Below are 25,285 nucleotides of genomic sequence, written 5' to 3'. Positions count from 1 at the left end.
CTGAGGTGGAGAGAGGATGATAAATACATAGCTACAGCACTCCGGCAACTGAGAGTGAAATGGAATGGAAACTAAGCAGAAAGAACCAAGGGCAGGTGAGACTGAGAGTGCGATGCAACGGAAACTAAGCAGAAAGAACCAAGGGCAGGTGAGACCGAGAGTGCGACGGAACGGAAACTAAGCAGAAAGAATCAAGGGCAGGTGAGACCGAGAGTGCGACGGAACGGAAACTAAGCAGAAAGAACCAAGGGCAGGTGAGACTGAGAGTGCGATGCAACGGAAACTCACTAGAAAGAACCAAGGGCAGGTGAGACTGAGAGTGCGACGGAACGGAAACTAAGCACAAAGAACCAAGGGCAGGTGAGACTGAGAGTGGACATCACATCAGCACTTACACTACCAGCAGGACTTGACCTTCCTTCCCTGCCATCCCTCCCCTACTTGCCACCTTCTGCAGCATTATTCTTAATTGTTTCTCAATAGTTCAGTCATAATTGTGTAAGTAATAAAAACAAGTATTTATAAATATGTTGAGCTTTATATAAATTATTTATTTTAACCAGCAGTTAATTAACTTAAGTAAACTCATATTAAAAATGCACAGGGGGCTTCCCTGGTGGCGCAGTGGTTGAGAATCTGCCTGCCAATGCATGGGACACGGGTTCGAGCCCTGGTCTGGGAAGATCCCACATGCCGCGGAGCAACTGGGCCCGTGAGCCACAACTACTGAGCCTGTGCGTCTGGAGCCCGTGCTCCGCAATAAGAGAGGCCACGATAGTGAGAGGCCCGCGCACCGCGATGAAGAGTGGCCCCCACTTGCCACAACTAGAGAAAGCCCTCGCACAGAAACGAAGACCCAACACAGCCAAAAAGTAAATAAATAAATAAATAATAATTAAAGGTGCTAATAATTAAAAAAAAAAAACGCACAGGACAGTTCTTTCCCTATTAAAATAGGTGTAATATCTGTCAACTAATCAGCCATTCCAACAAGTTTTCATTCGCCCATGTATTCAGCACGGAGGGTCTATAATGTTGGGACTCAAGCCCGGGCACGGGAGAGATCACCATGTATACGGAACACTCCGTTTCTGAGGACATCACAGTGTAGGAAGACGTTTAAAGAGAAACCACAGTGTAATATGGTGTTATAACCAAAGTTGTGGTAAGTACCATGAGAGAGTTGAGAATACATGCTGTGAGAGGCCCAGAGGAGTCACAAATCCTGTCTGCTAGAGGAGGGAGGACTTCACAGAGGAGGTGACACTGAAGCTCAGTCACGAATAGAGTCTCTCACATGGAGAAGGGGCTGGAGCAGGAGGGTTCTAGGCAGAGAAAAGAACTGATAAAAAAAATTAAGAAGCTGTTTAAGAAAATGGCACGTTTGCTCAATGGAGAGTGGTTTGCTGTGAATATATTAAAGTCCTAAAGCAGAGAGGCAAGATGTGAGTTGGAAAGTGAACAGAGGGTCCTTGGGAAGAACACTAATGGACCAACATAGGAGGGTGAATTTTGTAAGTGTGGACCCTGGAACTTCTGGCCAGGAAGTAACATGGCCAGATATAGTTTACAGCAGCAAACCCTCACGTCAGGAGAGGGGTAGAAATGTGCAAGATGTGATGAGCACGGGGAGGCCACCTGCGGAGATCAACTGACTTTTGATAAAGTCAGAGGGGATGCAGTTAAAATCCTGTATAAGAGCAGTAACAGAATCTTGGTATTTAGACATGAGAAACATTCAGAGGAAAATAAATATTTGTCATCGATTCAACATTACAGGTAGTGAAATAGCAAAAAAAAAAAAAAAAAAAAAAAAAAGGATGTGTTTTTATTCATTAGATCCATTTTTAGGAAAAAACAATGTAAGATAAATTAATTTTTAATTTTTAAAAAAAATTTACAGATAGCCACCCAAAGGAGGTAGTCTTCTGGGAAACAATTTGTGGAACATAATCATAAATTGATAATTTTCTCAAAATTCTGTCACGATTCTAATCCTAAAACCAAAGTTATAAACAAAGAGAAAAAAGAATACCTGCCTATAAGTGCCTCGTGAATATATTCAGTTGTTACAGAATGAAGAAATAAGCAAACTTTGTGGAAGAAAAAGCCACTTCTGTTTGCTTCCCATAGATTTCTCTACAATATACACTGCAAATGGAGGATCATGCTGAGGGGCGAAATATGGACTAATTTATGATGGTTTCAGACTACAAGTAAATATTATGAGAATAAATTATGGTTGGAACACTATAAAATAGGGCTGACCATGATCGTCTTTTTCAATTATGCATCGAAGATCTTAATATGTTATGTTGTGTTTTTTTTTAAATTTTATTTTGTTTATTTGTTTATACAGCAGGTTCTTATTAGTTATCCATTTTATACATTTTAGTGTATATATGTCAATCTCAATCTCCCAATTCATCACACCACCACCCCTCCGCTATGTTCTTTTTATGGTGACTCATTTTTAGCAACCAAAAATTATGAGCAATATTATCCGGAAAATACATCTCACGATTTTTGCAGACCAGGATGTTTCACACTGTGACACACAGTAAATACCTATTAGGGAGAGTCTTCAGCATCTCCATGTGTATCTTAATAGGACTGGGAACTGTGTTAAACTCAAACCGCTTGTCTACTCTTGGGCAGACTGATATATTTTTATTTGTTTATTTACCGTAAATCCGTGTTTGCCTAAATTCTGCTTATACCTGTGCAGGATCACTAGGCATATTCGCTGTATGATCATTACTTCTGAACTGGGTTTATAACTGGGACGAGAGCCATGTCGGAATAAAAACAATCTTTGAATCAGGAGCTTGAAAATTGGCCTTTTATTAGAGGGTTGGAGATAAAACTCTTATTTCTTGGGAGGTTAACAAGGTTCATCATTTCTTTTTTCCTTCTCGTTCTGTACTTTTAGTGATACTTGATAGTGAGACAGATTTACTGCCTCAGCAGCCCTGATTTTAGTTCCGTAACAGTAATAACTATGATTAACTGAGCACTTGCTATTCACCAAGGACTGTACATAGAATATATGTAATTCATACATTTTTTTTAGATTGATTGATTGATTGATTGATTGCTATGTTGGGTCTTCGTTTCTGTGCTAGGGCTTTCTCTAGTTGCGGCAAGCGGGGGCCACTCTTCATCGCGGTGCGCGGGCCTCTCACTATCGCGGCCTCTCTTGTTGTGGAGCACAGGCTCCAGACGTGCAGGCTCAGTAGTTGTGGCTCACGGGCTTAGTTGCTCCGCAGCATGTGGGATCTTCCCAGACCAGGGCTCGAACCTGTGTCCCCTGCATTGGCAGGCAGATTCTCAACCACTGCGCCACCAGGGAAGCCCAATTCATACATTTTTTAAACAACCCTGAAGGTAAGTATTTAGCCCCATTTCACACCTGACTTAACAGAAGCAAAGAAAAACTGCGTGAGTCAAGGTCATACAATGAGAGTGGGAATTTGGACTCAAACCCAAGCCTGATCAAAGCACAGCCCATTGTCCTCTTCCCACTCTGCCCACTGTTTCTCTGCAATTTGAAGCTCAAGGGTGGGGAACTTATGTTCCAGATGTTCTTGAAGACCCAGATGTTCTTCAAGGCCTACAGACTCTGAAATATGTCAGAAGGAAATCTGTGGCTTCCTCCCCTTGTTGAATACCTAATTTTTTTTTTTTTTAACTTTCTCAACCAAAGGTCTAAACTTATATTGCCTTTGCACTCAATAATGATGAATAGGAACAAAACACGTTGAGCGTTGAGGGGCTTGAGAGAGAGTCTAGTCTTTCTGTTCTTCCATTACCCCAATTTTTTCCAAGGACAGACTGAAGCCCAGAGAGAAAGTGGTTTATCCAGAGTTTCAGTGAATTTTAGTGGCAGAACTAGAACTTGGACACCAAAACTCCTTACTCTGGGTTCACTGTGTCCCCTTCCTACTAGTATTTTTCAACATTACAGTTCATATGCAGACACCTGAACATTCAAGAAGCATTCACTGACAGTACAGTATGTGTTGCTAGGCATGTGTATAGATAGGTAGAAATAGAAAAATCGTTTATTATATTCCCTTCCCTCGAAAATTTTATAGAGTATTGTAAAGACAGATGTGAGACAACGAATTTAAGCACAGTAGGAAAGTTGGTGTAACACAAGAGTTTTGAACAGGGGAATAACAATAAAATGGTGTCAAGAAGGTTAAACTAGGTAGGGAGTGTAGAATGAATGAGATGGACAGCATCTGGAAACGGAGTTGTTAGAAGGCTACGGCAATTCTCTAGACGTGACCGTGAGAACACATTTCACCCAGCAACTCTTCCAGCCCCCGTCTGACGGGTGTTTTTGCTCTTATCTGGCAACCATCCATGTCGATTCACCCACAACAGAAGTGCTTTTCTTCAAAATCCCAGGTGTACCACTGGAATATGTATACGGCTTCAGGAAGAAGGTTCATAAGATAAGCAATCTGCCGTTGCATCTTTATAAAACCATTCTGAATCACTCATTCATGGATTCAAATGAAAGAACATGGTATCTGAGTTCAAGAGGTTTACGAATCGCTATCCCGTTGAGGAAAACTTACGTGGGGAAAAAAAAAAAAAAAGAAGAACACTGAGCGAATGGGAGTGATGGCAGGGAGAAGGGAAGAGAGCATGGACATGACAGACATTTGATAATGAAAGGGAAGGCATCTGTTTCAGAAAATGTCCCTGATAAAAATTCTTTGAAAACAAAAGACAATTTACTACAAACGTAGTAGCATGTCAGCTTGAGAAAAATCAACAAAAAGATAATTTTTCCTCTTTTCTCTGCCTCAGAATTTATCCCGTGTAACTCCCTCATCAAAGAAAAATGATTGCACCAATCCAGTAGGTAACATCTGGCTTTAAGGTAACCCCAAGGGGCAAAAAGTAATATGCAAAGAGGCAGAGCCGTAAGCTCATATCCTGGGCTTTTGAAAAGCCGTATGATTTCCCCTGACATAGAGCAGCTGAACATCAATGACAACAAAAGTAAACAATATTTCAACCCATGTATTTAAGTACCTGGATAGATGTAAATTAAACTTCTGCAAAAATAGAAAGGTAAGGAACACCTCTTATAATCGGAGATGTTAAAAACCAGGACACAGGACTGGATCTCCTATATGTTGTTAGAAATGAATATTCTATAGGCATTCCATTGCTTCTTTATACAATAAAACCTGTACTAAGTAACAGAGGCAGAATGGCTCTACTTTCCCTCGATAACCCTTTTGTGACGTCTCATTACTCCCCAGGGACGAGCACCCCATGTCCCCACGCATCCCACACAGATGTCCAGCCCTGGTACCTTGATCCACGTTGGCGGTCTGTGTCCTGCTGCCCTCCCTCTTCCCACCGCTCCCTCCTGGAGCCCCCGTCCTCAACGTCTTCCGGTGGTGCGGAACCTACCAACCACGGCGGTGGCTGTAAAACACCATCCCCTCCGTGCAGCACCATGACACACTGACACACTGAACTCTGTCATAGAAACGACGCGCAGAAAAGTATGGTTTTATTACATGTATCCAATATAGAATCACAAGCACTAGCACGCATGTTCACACACACAAAACAAGCTGCTTGGCTGTTTCTGAGGTTTCTGTTAATATTCATTTGTTACTTGTTCATTCATTTTATCATCTGCTAGCTTTTGCTAGCAGGCAAGTAGAAGCCAGTGCCAAGGGCTTAAGGAAAGTGTATAGGGGGAAAAAAAAAAACAAACAACTAAGGGAATTCTACGCATTTCCTTAATTTTATGTAAAAAGGGACGAAGGGAGAGCATTGCTTTTATGCCTATAACAACTTAATGCAACTAATGGAACAAACTGGCAGAATTCAGAACTGGATGGCCACTGCATTCGTTACTAGTGCTATTAGCCCTATGTTTTCTGTGGCTTGTTTCCCAAGGGCAAGTCTATACTGCTCACACTCTTTTCTAATTCACTTTCTTTTATACCATGTACTTAATATCTCAATAAAAAAGAGCAAATCTTGTGAATCTTGGCTTTAACAACAGCTTCGACTGGTTGAGACTAACCCTGACGATCAATAATATGATATAATTTGTAATTGTACCTGAATTTAATTAGCGCTATGACGCTAGTGTGCAGGAATCTTCATTTATCTTGAGATTGAGCCTAACCCACAGCCTGGAATCTTTCAAACGAGCTTAGGTGCTCTCCTCTGGTCACTACCTACAAGGGACTCATTAAGATTCCAAGGGGGAATCTCAGGAAGTTTCCAGTTATACTTCACTCTATTTTAAGGAAAGATATCTAAAATTGTTATTGGGATATTCAAGGATTTGGGAATGCTCTAAGGTCTCAGAGACTATACCTTGGGAATTTCAATGAGCTTAATTTCTGTACTACATTTGTTCCCTTTATCCCACACTCATGTGGTCTAGAGCTCACTTATAAAATAGGGGGATTGGCAGGTGATAAAAACATAGAAGAAACTTATTAAATGCTGTATCAATCATTGATGGAGAATTCAGTTTTTGAAAATATAAGTAATTTGCCATATAATTTGCATTCTATTCATAAATACAGGTGCCAGGATCTTGCAATGGTGTTTTCCCTGCTCCCCATTCTCATCATGATTCTTAAATTACAATGAATTTTTTTCTCTAGTAGTCAAAACAAAGCACAGACACTTTCGTATATAGTTTGTATGGTTTTTATACACCACTTTGATGCTTCAGCTTTACTTTGGTAACTATTGAAAAGGATCAACAGAGATTTGCAAATGAAGGGCAATTTTCCCCAACTGTTCCTCCTGAATCACATAAAATACATTTTTCCTCCATAGCCGTGGTCGTATGGTAATAAGATGATAATGCAACTCATAAAATACAATGCAGTAATCCAACTAAGTGCAAATAATTAGAATCAGTCCTAGCATTTGAATATGTTATGTTTGTCCACACTTAAATTCAAATCTTCTTTACTTAGAGACTAATTTGTTAATCAGTCAAGTCATCCAGGCTAGAGAACATATCTATGAGAGTAAAGTTCTTATCTTAAATGTAGACGTATTTATTTTCTCTGCTGACTAATTCAATATTCATTAAGGGTATAAAGGAAGATTTATGGAAAATAAATATTCTGGAATACAGGAACGGTAATAAGGAAGAGAAAGAGAAGGGCTAACGTAGATTAAATGTTCTTGGCCAACCGTTATGCTGAGCACATTAAGTGCGTTAACTGCTTTAGCCCTAGAGCACTGTTAACTAGTATAGACACTCTCTTACCTCCATCTCCAGATGAGGGGATGGAAACACACACACAGAGCTAACAGGTGGTGGCAAATCTCAACTATCGTGATTATTACCTCCCTAAAGAAACTCAGAATTTTTCTACCACTTTCTTTAAAACAAGGTCATAGTATGTTCCAAACAACAAACTAATAACTTCCTTCTGCGTTAAACCTAAGTCTCTCAGGCACACATTTAAATTCATTTTCTGTTAGTATTTTCAGTGGTATGTATAGTAGATGGTCATACCTGTGGAAGGTATTTTTATACACTTAAGTTTATATTCACTTATACCTTTCTTCTGTATCTTTCCCGAATCTACCATATTTCCTTCTTATCCTGAAGTCTATGATAGAATAATTACTCTATGAAGGATTTGATCAGAATTGTATATAATGGGCAATCCAATATGCAATATTTCTATGTGTGTTATTATTACTGTGGTTATTATTGTGTCCTAGTAGCATTTTTATGCCTTTAACTATGGTATTAGCTAATGACTCCAAATCCCTTTTTTATATTCTTTGCACTCCAAGACTATTTAAAAACGTTTCTATTACTTATCCTATTGCAACCTGCATTGGACTTACTTGTATACTAGTATTTTATTCTCCTATGACACCTCACTTACTGGATCTCGTAGGATCTGCGTTCTGGAGTTCTGGGTTCTCTTATAGGATGGAACTTCTGGAGTGGGTTCAAAAACAAGCTCTTTCATTACAGGCCTTGAGATCTTGGATAAGTAGGCAATTACTTAATGTCCACTTCTTAGTTTCCTGTAAAATGAGGTTACTACTAAGACCTACCTCATACAGTCCCTGGGAGGGTTAACACATTCATGGTACTTCAAACAGCACTCGGCACAGAAACAGACCTGCCGCTCCTGCCGCTCCTGCCGCTCCTGCTGCTCCTGCCGCTCCTGCCGCTGCCACTACCACTACCACTACCACTACTACTACTACTACTACTATACCATTTTCTATATAAGCTATTTTAGAATTGCCCCTTTCTCAAGCCCCTGTCTTAGTCAGTTCAGGCTGCTGTAACAAAAATACCACAGACTGGGTAGCTTATGAACAACAGAAATCTACCTGACAGTTCTGGGAGCTGGAAGTCCAAGGTTGGGCTGCCAAGAATGGTCAGGTAAGAGCCCTCTTCCAGGCTGCACACCTCTCACTGTATCCTCACATAGCAGAAGGGGCCTGACAGCTCTGTGGGGTCTCTTGTATGAGAACATTAATCCAAGTCATGAAGGCTTCACTCTCATGACCTAATCAGCTCCCAAAGGCTCCACCACTTAGTACCATCACCTTGGGCATTAGGATTTCAACACGTGAATTTTGGGAGACACAAACATTACAGCCATAGCATCCCTTCAATTCTCATCTAATCCCTCCGTCTCAATAGACGACCCACCATCTTCAGTTTTCCAGAAAAAATAGAGGCCAATGGGATAGAAACTTTAACTTCTCACCACACTCCCCTCAAACTAAGGGACCTTATCTCCTCTTTCCTCCATCTTAGAGGAATGCCCTTCAGTATTACTTCCTTCACCTTTGCTCCTATATCTTATCTTAAAAGGAAAGAAATAACAAACAAAAACAACTCTCCTGTAAGTTACTGATTTCCTCCCTTTTACGGTCATAATTCTTGGTTTTTTTGGGGTTTTTTTTTTCCACTTTAAATAATTATGTAAGTTTCAGGTATACCACATTGTAGTTCAACATCTGTATAACAAACAAAACCCAACTCTCCTGTAAATTACTGATTTCCTCCTCTTTACAGTCAGGATTCCTGGGTTTTTTTGGTTTTTTTTTTCACTTTAAAAGAAATTATATCAGTGTCAGGTGTACCGCATTGTAGTGCAACATCTGTATACACTACAAAGTCATCACCACTGTAAGCCTAGTACCATCCATCACCATACAGCTGACCCCTTGCACCAATTTCAACCAGGCCCTCAGCCTCCTTCCCCTCTGGTGACCCTATCTGCTCTGTGAATCTATGAGTTTGCTTTTGTTTAATTTGTTCATTTGTGTTACTTACTTTTAGATTTCACATATGAGCGAAATCACACAGTCTCAACTTTGATAGAAAGCAGACACTCCCTAATCATTTGCTGAATGAATTACTGAAAGAATAAATGGTTCTATTCGGCCCATCATACGTTCACGATACACTTACCTTTGTATCCCCTGCATCACTTAACACTTGTAAGTATCTCAAAATACTGGCTAACACTTACTGATTTCTCAGTGTGTACTAGGAATAGGTTTAAGCATCTTACTGCATTCATTTAATTTGCTCAATAACCTTCTCAGTGTGGTTCCAACTAGAGAAGCTGATACATTTTCTTAGATGGAATAGCTTAGATTACAAGCAGTCAGTTAACTCCAGAGCCTGGACTTTTAACCACTGTACAGTATTTTGATGACTGTAGGAAGTATACAGTTTTTTCAAAAAAAAAAAAAAAAAGCAATTGTTTTAAAAGCTATGAGTATGTATGTGTCGTGATTTACCACAGAAATATTTTTTAAAAGAAAACATGTTCTTAGCTTCTAAGAAATTTTTTCAGTTCCAAATTGAATAATTCAGGTTATCTCACCAACTTTAAAACCTTCCTTTTATATAGAGCCTCCAAGGAGTCAAATAGTTGGGAATATATTAACTGCAGGATTTAAATTACACGGCGTAGTTTAACACAAAGAAATTAATTGAAAAAGTTTTAAGAAAATCATGTGCTTCTCCAATAAATGTTGCTACCTGGGGGCAAAGAATAGCTAGAGGGTTTATTATACTTTTTTTCCTAAACTAATCTGGGATTTGCTGTAAATAATATACGCACCTACCATGTTACCCTTTCATTTTTTAAATCTATATAAATAGAATTTTTAAATTCTATATAAATATAATGAGACTTCTGATTAAATTTCTCTGGAATGATACTCTCTCATCTGACCTTTAAAAAGACTTCCTCTTTTTTAAACCCTATAGGGGAATATATTTTCTTGCTGCAAATTTATATGATATAGCAAGACCTTATTATAGTGAACTTAATCTTCTGTCACTTGTGAATAGCATTTATGTTGAAATAAATGGTATTTCAACATAGCTGTAAGTTTATTCTGCAGGTCTCCAGAGAGAATTTTCTACATTAAGTATATTCCAAAAAGAAAACAAAATAAACAAACAAAAAACATTGTCCTCATTTATGATAAAGTAAAATTTCTAAAATGCAACTTTACTCAATTAACAAAAGGAAAATAATCAAAATATCATGCACAATATCTTACAGATATTTTCATAAGGAAAACAATTCCATGTACTTCTAATACTGCTGATAATAAATATCTCTTTCAGTATCTACATTTCTCTGTGGACATTTGGAAAACAATAAATTCTGAGCTTTTAATAGGCTGGTTTTTCTTCTAAATCTACTTGCTGCCAAGGCTGATAATATAAGGTGTGATAAATCTAAAATTTAACTCAAAAGTACCTTAATTCTGTCAACATTGTAGGAAAAGAAATGCTTCCGTCCTACACAATTTAAGAAACAATTCCTCATTCTAAACCATCATTTAAAAATTTTCACGTTTCCATTCATTTGCTTACTAAGTTTCCCAGAGGAAATATATTTGCTATGAACCTACTGGTGAAGAGCCTACCAACTGAGTATTTTTTGGAGCTGAGGTAATCAGCTTATTATTCAAAACAATGCTGCTCCCAGGATGGAGTTGGTGCGTCACGACAGCAGTAAGCAATTCACTGGGTAGTCCATCGTAGCAAATGACTTTAAAGCACTACCCTCAGTCATACATTTATAGCACAATACACAATTTAAATATTACTAAATACCTTTTATGAGCCAAGAACTCTGACAAGGGCCGGGATAGAGAACCACCGGAAATTACATTTTAGTGGGAGAAGAAAGTCCCCTTTCAGTCATTCTCTCGTTTGAATCTAGACAAAGAAATCTAATAAAGAATGTAATTATAACATAACTGCCTCAATTCAGATAGGTTCATGGATCCACTGGCTATCAAAACAAAGGGTGGTATATAATTAGGAGCAGAATCAATCCAATAAATGCCTGTTTAGATCCTTCTCAGGATCCAGGACTCACATGTCTGCAGTTGCTACAATTTGCTAAGAAAGTTTGCTATTGCCTTGTTAGTGGCCAATAGCACAAGTGCCCATTATTCAGTACCTTTAAACAAAAAGTCTGACATCCGTGTTAGACTTTCTACAGTAGTGAATGCTTTATTAATAACTGTAGCCATGTACCTTACACCAAGAGGAGTAATCATTCAGACAAACTTAATCTTCTTTGCAATAATGTCTAAACATGAACAAATCGCCAGGTAAGGTAAGTTGTGATTTACACTATGTCTTCTTTTCTTGACTGAAACTTTCCCTGAGCTTCTTCTAAGGCAGGGACCCCGGGGTGTGCAGATAAAAGCCACCTGGCAGTAACCGTCTCTCCATCTTCCACCAAAGAGCCATGTCTCCATCTCAGTGGCCTGCACCCTGGCCCTTCTAGTGTTAACTATCCAGGTAGAGCCTCTGTCTGTTCAGCTCAAGTATCGCCCTGCACTATGAACTGAACAGGGAAGAAGGCCACTTCGACTTGAGCCTCCCTCATTTCTTCTTAGTTAGGACGAGGAGCCTGTTGACGTCAATTGTCGGACACAACCTCTACACCAGGCTGCGCGCGAGGCGCCACGGGAGAAGGATAGATGCATACGCTCTTTTCCAGAAACGGGGGCTCCCAAGTCTTCGGGAGCTTGTTAGCTTCACCCATGGGCTTCTGCATTCAGCAGCAGAAATGCTTCTTCCATAGTCTGAGGTAAGTTTACCATTAATCTCTTATTTAATATGTGTGCCAGATAAAGCAAGCAAACAAAAAGTAGAAACAAGTCCTCAGTGAAAGTGGTATTTCCAGATGAGTATTTACTTGTATCAACAGAGAATCGTAAGAGTTTCTATTTATCACATTTATCCAATGTGGCAGCAGAAGAGGGCTCTTTGATGTGGGATTCTAAAAAGCTGAGATCTGTGGTTACCGTATTCCTTCTGTTTTCAATGTTAGAGCCAGTGTAATTTCTGGTCAAATGTGATTTAAGTCATTTTACTCTTCCTTTTAAAACTCTCCAATGGCTTCCGATCTCACTCAGACCCTACATGGTCTGACCCCCATTCCATACTGGACCCTAACCGCACTGGTCTCACCAAGGCTGTTACCGCTACCTAGAAAACTCTTCCCACACACGCCTATGTGGCTCAGTCCCTCATTTTCTTCCAGTATTATTCAAATGCTCCAATTCCTTTTTCCTGCTTAAGACTTCTCTACAGTACTTCTCACCACCTATATGACACCTGCTTTATTTCTTTTCTATTTTCTCCTCCTCTACTAGAATACAAGTGCCATGCAAGCAGAGAATTGTCTCTTTTGTTCACTGATGCAGCCAAGCACATGGAAAGCATTAAAGTATTTGTGCAATGAATGAATACATAATTTAACTTACTACAGAATAATTCACTCTTGTCTAGCTCTCAGTCTGAATCTGCCACTGACACTACCTCTGTCTTGTATGAGGACTCTCTTCATGGCTTCAACTTGGGTGCTCTCCTTCCAGGAAATGCATCTATACTACAGGAATGAATACAACAATGGACTGAAACAGAAGCACGGAAACCATGGAAAAGACTAGATTGCAATAACCTGCTAGAGGGATGGCAGAGGCTTAACACATGTGCTGTGGCAGTGGACGTGGTAAGTATTGGTGAGACTCTGGGTGAATGTTCAGTATACAGCAAAAGAATACTGTGATGGATCATAAAGGGAGTGTGAAGAAAGAGGGAAATTGAGGCTGAGTCCAAGACCACTGGCTGACGAAATGGAAGAATGAAGCTGTAACTTACTGAGGACTCTTAGGGAGCAAGCTGTGACCACAAAGTTGCATGTTTTAGACATGTAAGTGTGAGCTGTCTGTTAGGATATGAAAGTCTAGAATTAAGGCAGTGGCCTGAGTTGGGGATATACATTTGGAAGCATAAACATATTGACAGCATTTAAAATCAAGAGACTAGCGTGAATGTAACAGGAAAGAGAAGCCCAAGCAGAGCCTGAGCACATCAATATTTAGGGGGCAGGAAGCTGAGAGAAACCAGCAACACATTCTGAAATGGAGCAGCTAGTGCAGTAAAAGGAACTACACAACTTTGTTACCTGGAAGCCAAGTGAAAAGGTCTCAAGAAGCAGGGGAGTGAACAGCTCTGTCAAAGCTGCTCTGTCTCAAATTAAAATGACTGAACAATAGGGATGTCAGCGATGATCTTGAACAAGCATTTACATCAGGTGATGGGGGCAAAAAAAAAAAATGGATTGGAGTGGGCTCAAGAGAGAAGGAAAGGAGAAAAAATGGAAACCTCTCTCACAGACAACTCTTGAAGAGTTTGACCGTAAAGAAAGAGAGCGAAGTGTGCCTGGATGTAGAAGTAAGGATAATAGAAGCTTTAACGGGGCTTCCCTGGTGGCGCAGTGGTTGAGAATCTGCCTGCCAATGCAGGGGACACGGGTTCGAGCCCTGGTCTGGGAAGATCCCACATGCTGCGGAGCAACTGGGCCTGTGAGCCACAACTACTGAGCCTGCGCGTCTGGAGCCTGTGCTCCGCAACAAGAGAGGCCGCGATAGTGAGAGGCCCGTGCACCGCGATGAAGAGTGGCCCCCACTCGCCGCAACTGGAGAAAGCCCTCGCACAGAAACGAAGACCCAACACAGCCAAAAATAAAAATAATAAATAAATAAATAATTTTTAAAAACCCAAAAAACCAAAAACATAAAATCTGGAAAAAAGTTGAACACCTATTAAAAAAAAAAAAGAAGCTTTAACGTTTTTCATTTGCTTTTTTAAGATGGAAAAAAATAACATATTTATAATCTGATGGAAAGATCCAATGGAGTGGGAAAGAGCGATGATGCCATTTAGAGGAGAGAGAAGTGCTAGAGTAATATCCTTAAATGGCAAGAAGGGATGGGAATTTCTGTACATAGACTCAGTATGTACAAGTCCCCAAACTTTATCAACCATTTCACTACTTTATTCAAGATCAATTATTAATGTCTGTTATACACTAAGTGTCCCCAAAATAGAGTTTGGGACAAGCTGTTGAAGATAATGCACATTATTCTCTAGAACATGAGTGGTACTGATAAGCATGTAAACTAGTAAGACAGTCACCCTAGTGTATAATGTAGACATTATTTTTCCTTAGGAGTTTTTCCGAAGGAAATTATGATCATGAACAGAGATCAAACTACAAATATATTCATGGAAGCATATGATAAAAAAATATCAGAAAGAGAGCAAATATAATTGAACGCATAATAATAGATTACTGCTTAAGTTAAATACAGTGATCCCAGATAATGGAAATCTGTGAAGCTATCTAACATGGTGTGGTAACAGAACACGTACTGACTTGGAAATATATTGGTAAATAAACAAAAGCAGGTTATAAATAACATGAATAGCATAGGGCCTATGATATCCAAAGCATGAGGCCTTTATTTGATGTTTAAAATGTGTACGTGTGTTTGATGAACCAAAAAATAGCATAAAAGATGTATATTAAATATGTATATTAAAGAGATGTATATTAAAGAGATGTATATTAAAGAGTGTCGCATGGTGGGATTATAGGTAAATTTTGTAGGTAATTTTTCTTCTCTATTTTTTATTGTTTACCTATTATTTTCAAAATTTCTGTAGTAATCATGCAACATATAACATTTAGAAAATGCTTAAATTGACATATCTGTGTGTGCATGTGTGTGTGTATAATTTTTGATTTTTTTTCCCCTGCACACTACACTCCAATTTGTTGCTTTAATCAGATTGAGTTAGTATTTTGGAGAAAAATCAAATGATGCATATACTCCTTTCTGTATTATTTATGTATACAGTACGATATATACAAAAATTGTTAGTCATGCCATGGTATCACCTTAAAATGCTTTCAAAGAGCTTTCCAGTATAATCTAGCAATAGTATTAATTTTTATTTTTAACCATCACTTGATCAAGGACTCTTGGGGAACTGCCACAATTAAATTTTAAAAATTAATGGTGTATTTGCAGGTTCTCTCAGCAACCATAATTTTGAAATATTTTACACCACAGCATTGCCATTTCCTTGCTCAAAGAGGCTCTATCAAGCAGTAGTCAGGCGACACAGAACAGCAGTCAAACAACCATTCACAAACATTCATGCAAACCACATATACTTTTCCTACTTGAATCAGGAAGCTAAATATTAGGATGATTTGGGCAAGAAAACATGGGTTTTCAGGGTATGATCTGAATCATATTTTTTATAATAAAGAAAAACAATTATGTGAAGATTTATTTTGCCGTATTTTCAACTGGGGTTTCACATGGCTCAGAAAACTCCCACACAAGATACTTCCTGCCAAAGATAAATAAGTGCTTTATGACCTGTATGTGAACCCCAATATTGGACGTACGTTCAGAAAAGATGGTGCTAGTATTTTTATCCCTAACATTTTACTTAAAATTGAAAGAAACTTCCATTCCAAGTGGAATGCGTAATTGAAAATCCTAGGCAACATCACACTTGTCTATTTCTGATTCTGAGATAACTGAACTCTATACTTGCAGATTATATCTACAGGCATATTTAATTGCACAGACCCCATTGGCATTAGAGAACTAAATATAACTTTTATACTTTCATTTGAAAGAGGGATTTTTAAAGCTGAAGCAACTAAAACTCAAAACGATTTGGAAAATGTTCAAAGTTATACAGTTTTTTACTATCCATGTATGGTCCAAAACCCAAGTCTCCTGATGCAGTCTTGCAATTTTCCCTTGTTTTTAACTGCCTGAGCTAAATGTAGAATTTATCTTACTTACTGCAAAGAAAGAACACAAGTACCCACTTGAAATATGAGCATGTACGTGACTCTGGTCTCATCTTATGCCTTATTCTAGGTTGCTTGATCTCTGTTACAACAAAAGAATAAGACCGTAGAATGGAACCTCAATGAATTATTGATTTCTTGACTTCACTGAAAAATGCCATGGATAAAAACACAATACACGACATTTTGGACCAAAAATTCTAGATTTGTTTTTCAGATCAATCATCAAGAATATAGGCACTCGAGTCACACAACAATTTTAGACAATGTGTATTTAAAGATATTTTAATGACCTTCATTTGAAAAATCTGTAAGCTACAGACATGCAGTATCTTAAAATGTGATCCATTCACTCCGATAGATACAAATTATCCAGGTAAATGAGGACATGTAGGCAGCGTTTCCAGTTTAAAACCCTCTAATCTATATTCCACACAGTCACTTGAATGATCTTCCTAAAAAAGCAGATCTAAATATTTCACTCTTCCCTTTAAAAAGTTCTGGGGTTGCCCTACTGCCCGTTGGATAGAATCTACAGTCATCAGCATGAAATGCCAGGCTCTTCCTGACCTTGCTCTTTACCTGCCCTGCTGGACACAGCTTTATCCCACCCGGTCCTCCGTCCCTTGAATGCACCATACAATTCAGCAGCACCGCATTTCTGGAAGACCTGTCAGGTGTTTTCCCACAGTAGTCTGTGGTGATTACAGCCATCCCACAAAATTATCGTGTTCTGGTTATTCCCTTGTCTCTGACACTAGACTCCAGGTTCCCTATTGGCAAGGACCAAGTGGCATTTGTCTATGTATCTCCAGGGCTTTGCACAGTAACTGGAACTCAAAGAATATATATTGAAAAAGTAAAATAAAATAAAAGTAAAAAAGTAAATTGGGACTACAAAAAATTTCACTGATTCATTTGACTATCTCCTCATTTTGTCAAGTAGATTTGTGTTGGGAACACAGAAATTCCAAATCCCTTGGCATGTTATGGCATGTCCACACTTGCAACTCCATTTAAACAAGTAAATAGATAAGATACAGACCATAGTTCCCTGTTCCAAATTTCATTATAAGGAAGAACCCTCATCGAGGTTTCTTGCTAAAATGCAAATCTCCCCCATCCCATCCCAAGATTACAATGCAGTCACTCTGTGGTGGAACAGTCATGAAGAAAAAATAAATAAATAAATAAAACATATAAAGAGATCTCTTATCATGTTTTCTGTGATATCCTATATTTTGGCAATTAAAATATTTCCCTGCCAAGCACCTAGGTGTTAGATAAATGAAGATTTACTATTGTTTTATGCATTTGAAAGCCATTTAGTCAAACTACACTCCTCAGTGCAATTAAATGTTGTCTGCCAACATGTAGGAAAAAGAATCAGCAATTTTCTTTTTTCTTTTCTTCCCAGCATTGCTATGTGGCTTTGATACTTTCTTCATCCCATTGTCTACCAATGTCATTCACCAGTTAAAGTGATCAAAGGAAGCTGTGCATACGAAGAGAACCACTGTTAGCTGATACACATTCACATTATGTAAATAAGCAGGTACTACTGGTGTTTGGCTAATTGTCCTCTGTTTCTTTAAGATATACAGAATGAATAACTGTGTAGAAGGAGCTGAATAAAAATATATTACTCCACTAACATCTTTTCCTTCCTTCTTTCTTTCAATTTTGTTAATATGTATTTCTGTGATTGCAAATTACTCAAGCTGTTCAGGTTATGAAACAGTGAGTCCAGCTGACTTAAAAATATAGAACTATGCCAGGCAGACTCTTCTAGAAAGCTCTTTAAAAGCTTCTATTATCTGCCGAAGAACTAATGCACTCCCTTAATTGTGCCTGCTGGGTGATCCAGCACAAGCGCTGAGGAATTCAGGCCCACAGAAAAATGCAAGGCGGCAAAAAGGACATACGCTCAGCAAGAAAGGTTGCAGAAGCTCTATGACAAATGAGACAAAGCAAGTCAAGTAATAATAGAAGAGCTTTTTGAACATTTTCAGTAATTTGGTTATAACTAATTCTAGAGTGCATTAGCAGAAGATTCTTAATCAGACCCTACTTTTCCATTAGGGAGACTAATTACAGTGTGTCTTTTATTGGTAGATTTATTTTTCCTCCATAAAAAAAGCTTAGCAAATATAAACTAATTTGTTTGAATCTCCCTGAGCCCAGATCTCTGTTTTCTGAGCGACCTGATGCTGTCATATCACAGACTGCGCACACACAGGGGACACTGGTCACTAAATAATCTCTGTTCTGCTGGCAACTGATTAAACCAAACCCACATTAATGTGAGATCAACTCCCATCCCTCAAACGTAGCGTCTGTTGTAAAATCTTGTGTTTATAAGTCTGGTTGAATTCCGCTATCTTAATTCCATTTCTTTTTGAAAAATTACTTTCAATCTGAGTGATTTATTTTCCTCTTGCTGAATCTATCTGTTGCTAGGCCAGTGATCTGCTTAAGAAGACTTCTAACTTGCCAGGCTGCCTGAGAGAAGGGTTGTTCGTCTCATGCCTGGGTGACTAAGATCACACTGAATCCAATATACTATGTTTTTGAGACACATTCTTCATAAGAGGCAGAGTAACCCCTGCCTTGCAGGTGTGATCTTGAAGATATAACTTGTAGAGAAAGAAAAAAAAAATTAGGAAGATGCTTGAGTTCTGTTTTATTAACAGTCAGTTTCACTTGCTTTTTTTCAACAAAGCAGTATCAGTGGGTTTCCAGTTGTATATGAGTCATGAATGGAAGAACCATGCTGAAGTCTAGAACCGGTCAAAATGAGAACAAAGAATTGTGGGTATAACAGCCTATTAAGCAAACTAAGCAATGCAGATTGAAAGTATCTGCATTACTTCACCCATGGTTACTGCAAAATTCAAATAAGATTTTTCTCAATAAATATTTAGCAAACATATAATAGGTATTATGTGCTGAAGACACAGTGACAAACAAGACAGTCTTGGATCCAAGATTTTTGTAGCCGACATTAAAAATAAAGTGTGATGAAAGTTATGGATTTTCTAAAAGCTTTGAAAACTTTTAGAGTGACATAAAATTATTTTTTATGTATTTTTGGTTTCTCAGTCAAAAAAAGTCAAATATCAGCAAATTCACATGCTTTGGTCTAACTGCAAAATGTAGCTAATCACTGTGAAAACATTTTGCAACAACTGAGTATCTTGTAAGCTGTAAACTGCTTGATACAACTTAGCTATTATTACTGTGGCATTAAAATATCTTTTAAACTTTTATCTTGATAGTGACAATAATGAAATCTTATCATGACACACACTCTATTTGAAAATTCAAGAAAATATATTCTTCACTATTTTTTTCATTAATCGTACATTTGAGAAATTTTAGGAAGACATCAATTATGTTCTCCTTATCCTATTATATCTCTGTGTTTGCTGCTTCCAGATTACTGGTTTATTTTCTTGCATTCCTAATATTGCTACTTATGATTTTGTAATTTAATACAGAAATATATCCCTTTCTGCCCTATATGTTTGTTTTCCATTTAGTGGTATATTGCAGAACAATTTTTTTTTTTTTTTACTGAAGGTAAAGTTTTATACTAAGATATCCAGTCTAAATTATTGTCAGAATATAATAATTACACTTTATTGAGCATCTGTTATATGTCACCCTTTAACTATATATCTAACTCTTGGAACACAGCTTGATAGGTCTATTATCTTAATATCCATATATGAAAATTACAGAATTCAGTCTCTGTCTTTCACTTAGGCGTGTATGGAGGTAAATATATATATATATATTCATCTATACCACATTTTTACACTCAGTCATTCAGTAAATATTTTTTGAGCACCCAGGTTAAATAGTGAGGATACAACAGTGAACAAAACAGACAAAATACTTGTCCTCGTTTAAATGTGCATTTTAGTGGGAGCTGAGTTCACGAAAGAATTTAAGCAGTACAGAGTTACGTAAACTCTAACCAGAGTATTAATAATAGCATAAAGAAAAACCTGGATTTACCAAGGAGCCAGAAATAGCACTAAATGTAATTTCATCACAACCTGCACCATTTTTCGAGGGTTTTATGAAGAATTAAATAAAATTATGTCATAAGTCTTGTACGATACCTAGTATTTGATAGATGTTTAATATGTACTGATCATAGTGATGGATATTTTACTTATTAATATTATTAGTGGTATTAGTATATATGGAACCTACATCTGGGCTTTGGACTTTAAAATAGTCAATACAAAGAGATAAATGTAGAAAGTCAAATGTTTGAAAAATTTCCTATAATAAAATCAACAATTATTCCAGATAAGCACCAAAAGTATTCTGGTCCTAAGACTTCACTGAATTCTCTCCCACTGATCAAAGGAAAGAAGGCTGTGGTTGATTAAAACCCTGGCATCTTTCTTATGTTAGAGTCTGTACTGATTACATGTTTTTCCTATCACTCCTCAAAAAATACTGGAAGATACCAAGTGACTATAATCAAATGGGAGGATGAAATAAAAATGAGTTCTGTTACTCAGCTCCCTAAGTTAAGAAGTAGTTTTCTATAATATATTATAGATATGGACTACATGTTCTTTAAGAAAAACCTCTTAAAAATATTTCTCCTAACTCAGAGATAATACACGAGAATTTAAGATTACACTGAATAAAAATACCTGGATTGCACTTCTTTTTGCTGCCAGTTGAGTAGTGATCCACATGATTTAATAGATAAGTTAGCCAGAGACTTGGCCAACTTTTCCTTAGAAAGATGTGCTATCCAAAAATTTCCATGACTAAAGAGAGAAGACCTCTGCATACAACTGATGTTGTCTCTTTAAAGTGCCACTTAAAAATCCATAAGTAACAAACAATGAAATCTGAACTTCAACCCAGGTCTACCTGATGCCCACAGTAAATTTTTTTATCTTTCATACCAATATACAGAAATCTGTGTTAGACTATCAAATGTCAAAATCAGTTTCATTGTGTTCAATAATTATTAGTATACTCAATAGTTATAAGCATACTTTTTTGTATTTTTATTCACAATATAATTTCTAAACATTAAAAATTATTTCCACAAGAGAATAAATGAGTCGACAAGAGACAGAATTAAGCTGCTGTTATACGCTGAGGAAATGTTGAAGAATAAAATAAAACAGTATTTGACTCAATTGAAGCATGCTAGCATCAATCTACATCTAGAGTACTTGCAGTTAAAATTGGTCGTAAATGAAATTTTTTCTGATACAAAAATGTATTAAATAGAAATGATTTTTACTTCTATAAAGCATTATTTAATAATATACAACTAGTCCCTCTATCTTTGTAAGTAAACACAGGAAGGACTTTTCCATAATTAGTAAGATAGAATATGTTCAGTAATAAACATATGTGAATTATTTATTACTTTTATTGAAGGCTATGGGGATGGTTAATTTTACGGGTCAACTTGGCTGTGCAACTGTGCCCAGATATTTGGGCAAATATTATTCTGGCTGTTTCTATGAAAGTGTTTTTTGGAGGAGATAAGCATTTAAATCAGAGGACTCTGAGTAAAGATTATCCTTCATAATACGGATGGGCCTCATCCAATCAGTTGAAAAGCTTAGTAGAACAAAGGCTGACCTCCTTGGGCAAGAAGGAATTCTGCCAGCAGATGGCCTTCAGGCTTGAACTGCAGCTCTTCTCTGGGTCACCAGCTTGCCAGTCTACCCTGCAGATTTTGGATTTACCAAGCTTCTACAACTGTGGGAGCCAATTCCTTAAAATAAATCTGTATCTTTGTCTCTGTTTCTCTCTCTTTCTGCACAGACATACACATACACACCCACACCCACACCCCCCTTGTTGGCCTGTTTCTCTAGAGAAACCCAATTAAATACGAACATAAACATAATTTGCAGATGAGTCCAAATTCATCAGAGTTTCTAGAACCTAGAAAATCTAAACACATACTGTATAATGCTTTGGATAATCTGGTAAATTGTTATTCTAAACAAATATAAATATAAACTGAATATAAATTAAATACCAGTGTATTTGGGATAGTTTAACTGAAGAGATACAAGAATAATTATTATGCATCAATATAAATCAAGAGCAGAGGGTCTAGAGTGGACTAACTGGATGAATGAATGAATGAAAAATTAACTGATACTAAGCTATCACATTTGACCAGTAGAAAAAAACAAGTAATAATTAAACTACATTGAGCACAGATTGGCTCTTAACATTGAGACAAAAAAAAAAAAAAGGTGAAGAATGGAATGAAATTATTTCCACAGAAGTTTTATTAAATGAAAATTTTAAAAGGAAACTAGTCAATTTTCTATAGGAGTTTTTATAACTGACCATCATAAAACCTGCAAAAACATTTTCCTAAAGACTAAATTTGGCTGCATTACTGAGTGTCTAGTGTGTGGCTATAATAATTGAGTGCACACTACAACCCTATGTGGGAGGAATTACATCTCCATTTTACAAACTGGGTAACTTGCCCACGATTACGTAACTAGAGAGTGCTGCAGAGGACATTCAAATTCAGTCTGCCCAGCTCCAGAGCCATCCTCCTAACACAGTATGGTGAGAAAGCACATAAGTTAGCAAAAAGAGTTTTGGATTCTTAACCTTGAGTGATTTTCAAATAAGTTAACAATCACTGTCTATCCTATTTTAGCTTAGACCTCTCTACTATAAGAAACAGCTAGTTTCCTGAGATCTTTTCCATGTTTACTCTTGTATATTTGTTTCTAAAGTAATTAGTTTTTGTAATTTAACTAACCTCTAAGATATTGCAAAAATGAATCTTTTTTTCTGGGTAAATGTGCTGTTGATATTTAAACTGGCAACCAAAAGTTATCAAAACTACACTGCTGGGCTTTGAGAAAAATAAAAGTAATTTTGTTTGAAAAGAATCTTTGTACCACACACAGTACACGGTTTATTTCTTGCATACATGTTCCTTCTATAATCATGAAACCACATTTTAGATCTCACTTCTCTAGGGAACACTCTGATTTTGAAAATAGAACTGCCTTTGTCCTCCTCTTCATGTACTTAATTGTCACTAATAGCTATATAATAATAAACAAATGTGGGCCACACTCTTATACACTGAAGCAATTACTGATGCCACAGAGATCATTTTAAAAGGGTTTATTCCACTTGTCGTTAAGTACCAACGCAGACCCACACATCTGTATCGAGCCGTACAGGAACACCGTGCGCGCGAAAGACGCAAGGTTAGTTTTGTATGCAGCCATGTCTGTGCCTGCACGCAGTCTTGATTTTATCACACACAAGGGCAGATCCTGAATATTTTTATTTTTAAAAATATCTGTTTTTACACAGTATGTTTAAATATAGTTTGTCAAACTATATTTAAACACAGTATGTTTAAATATAGTTTGACAAACTATCTCAATGTTTTGTTTTATATTAAATCAACACATTTATTTCTCCAAAACTAAATCAGTTGTTTTGCAGAGAGTTAGGGCAACAGCAGATGTCAACACCAGTTTTTGTAGAATTCCTACTTTTTCCATCATAGTACCATCAAATAATGTGACACATGTAAAGGTTAGGGGAAAAAAAAAAAAAGGTGGTGAGGCATTGTCTCTAGAATTGCTTATATGGCCAAAAAACTTGGATGTCATCCTCCTACATATCAACAAAAGTAGGCAGAATCTGTTGAGAAGAAAGTATCTAATTTTCAACATTTATAACATGAAACACTTATGGGGTTCTCAGACTTCAGTTGAGAGTTTGGAGTCAGATAATATATTATGCTGAATTCTATGACTTTGCTGATATTTGACCATTTGATCTACAAAATGGTAATTCCAAAGGTTTTGACGTACAGGTAGATTTTAGAGGAGTCAGTATATAACCGTGATATGGCTCAGAAAGCCCCGGTAAAACGGTCCAAGAGAAACCCAGGGGAAGGTAAACCCACTTATGAAGCTCCAGCAGCATCACCCTTACGTGTGGTGATTCACAGACCTTCCTTGGTTTAGGTTTTTATCAGTGATTAATAATCAAATTGGAAATTGAATTAAAAATGATTTCTTCTCTAGTGATAAGCTGCCATTGGGTCACAGAAGTGGACAGAGAAGAATGAACATAGTTTTTCATTATGTCTCACTGCTCTGGGAAGGCAAGAGTTAGTGAGATACTAAAACACCGAAACAGGAGAACTCTGGTTTATCTCTGGGCCAAGGAGAAGGAAAGGTGAGAAGTTATTATGGGTGCTTATAGCTTTTGAAGCTCAGCTCTCCTTCTGCCACCAGCATCCGCAGAACCACTCTCTCTTCCATAGACTCAGAACAGGTCCTTGGGATGGAGCGTATGCTTTTTCCTGTTCCTGTTGCCAAGTGAGAATTGCGTGAATCTGGCTACAGCTATTGCTTGAGAAATGTGTGTGACCCAATTTAAGCCAACGTGAGTTACGTTCAAGTCTTTGGTTGAAACCCTTGGGAAAGAGTTATTACTCTGCTAGACCTGAACCTGGGAGGATGCAGGTCTGTAGACGCTAAAGGCTGCAATGTAGGGAAGCACACCCTGAGAGTGAGGCCAACATGGAAGAGAGAAGAACCAAGAAATGGAGGGAAATTGGGACTTCTGATATTTGTTTAAATCTCTAATTCCAACTAAGAAGTTTCTTTTCAGTTACACAGGCATACATTCATTTTGGTTTAAGCAAGTTTCAAGCAGATTTTCTGAACTTTCCTCTTAAGAAAGTCCTGAGTAATACAACGGAAGGATGAGATGGGCAGAGGAAAGTGAGAAGTTCCTTCTGGATATACTCTAGGAGATAATGCTCCTTGCGGGGAGGGGGGCGAGTCTCAGCATTTGGGGATACCACTAGCCCGCTTTAGCTATTCACAATGCATTGTGCACAGGCTTACAACTGTTACCCTTCAGAATCAAAAGAAAATCATTATGAAATCCTAGATCCCTTTGGACCATTTCTCAAACTGCACCTATATAAGTATTCTAATGGAGGCAAATGCAACTTCTATTGCATTCACAGGCCCCTATCATTTTTC

Source organism: Balaenoptera acutorostrata, chromosome 21 (assembly GCF_949987535.1).
Source record: "Balaenoptera acutorostrata chromosome 21, mBalAcu1.1, whole genome shotgun sequence".
NCBI classification, from domain to species: domain Eukaryota; kingdom Metazoa; phylum Chordata; class Mammalia; order Artiodactyla; family Balaenopteridae; genus Balaenoptera; species Balaenoptera acutorostrata.
The sequence above is the reverse complement of the archived record's forward strand: the minus strand, read 5'-3'. Positions refer to the sequence as shown.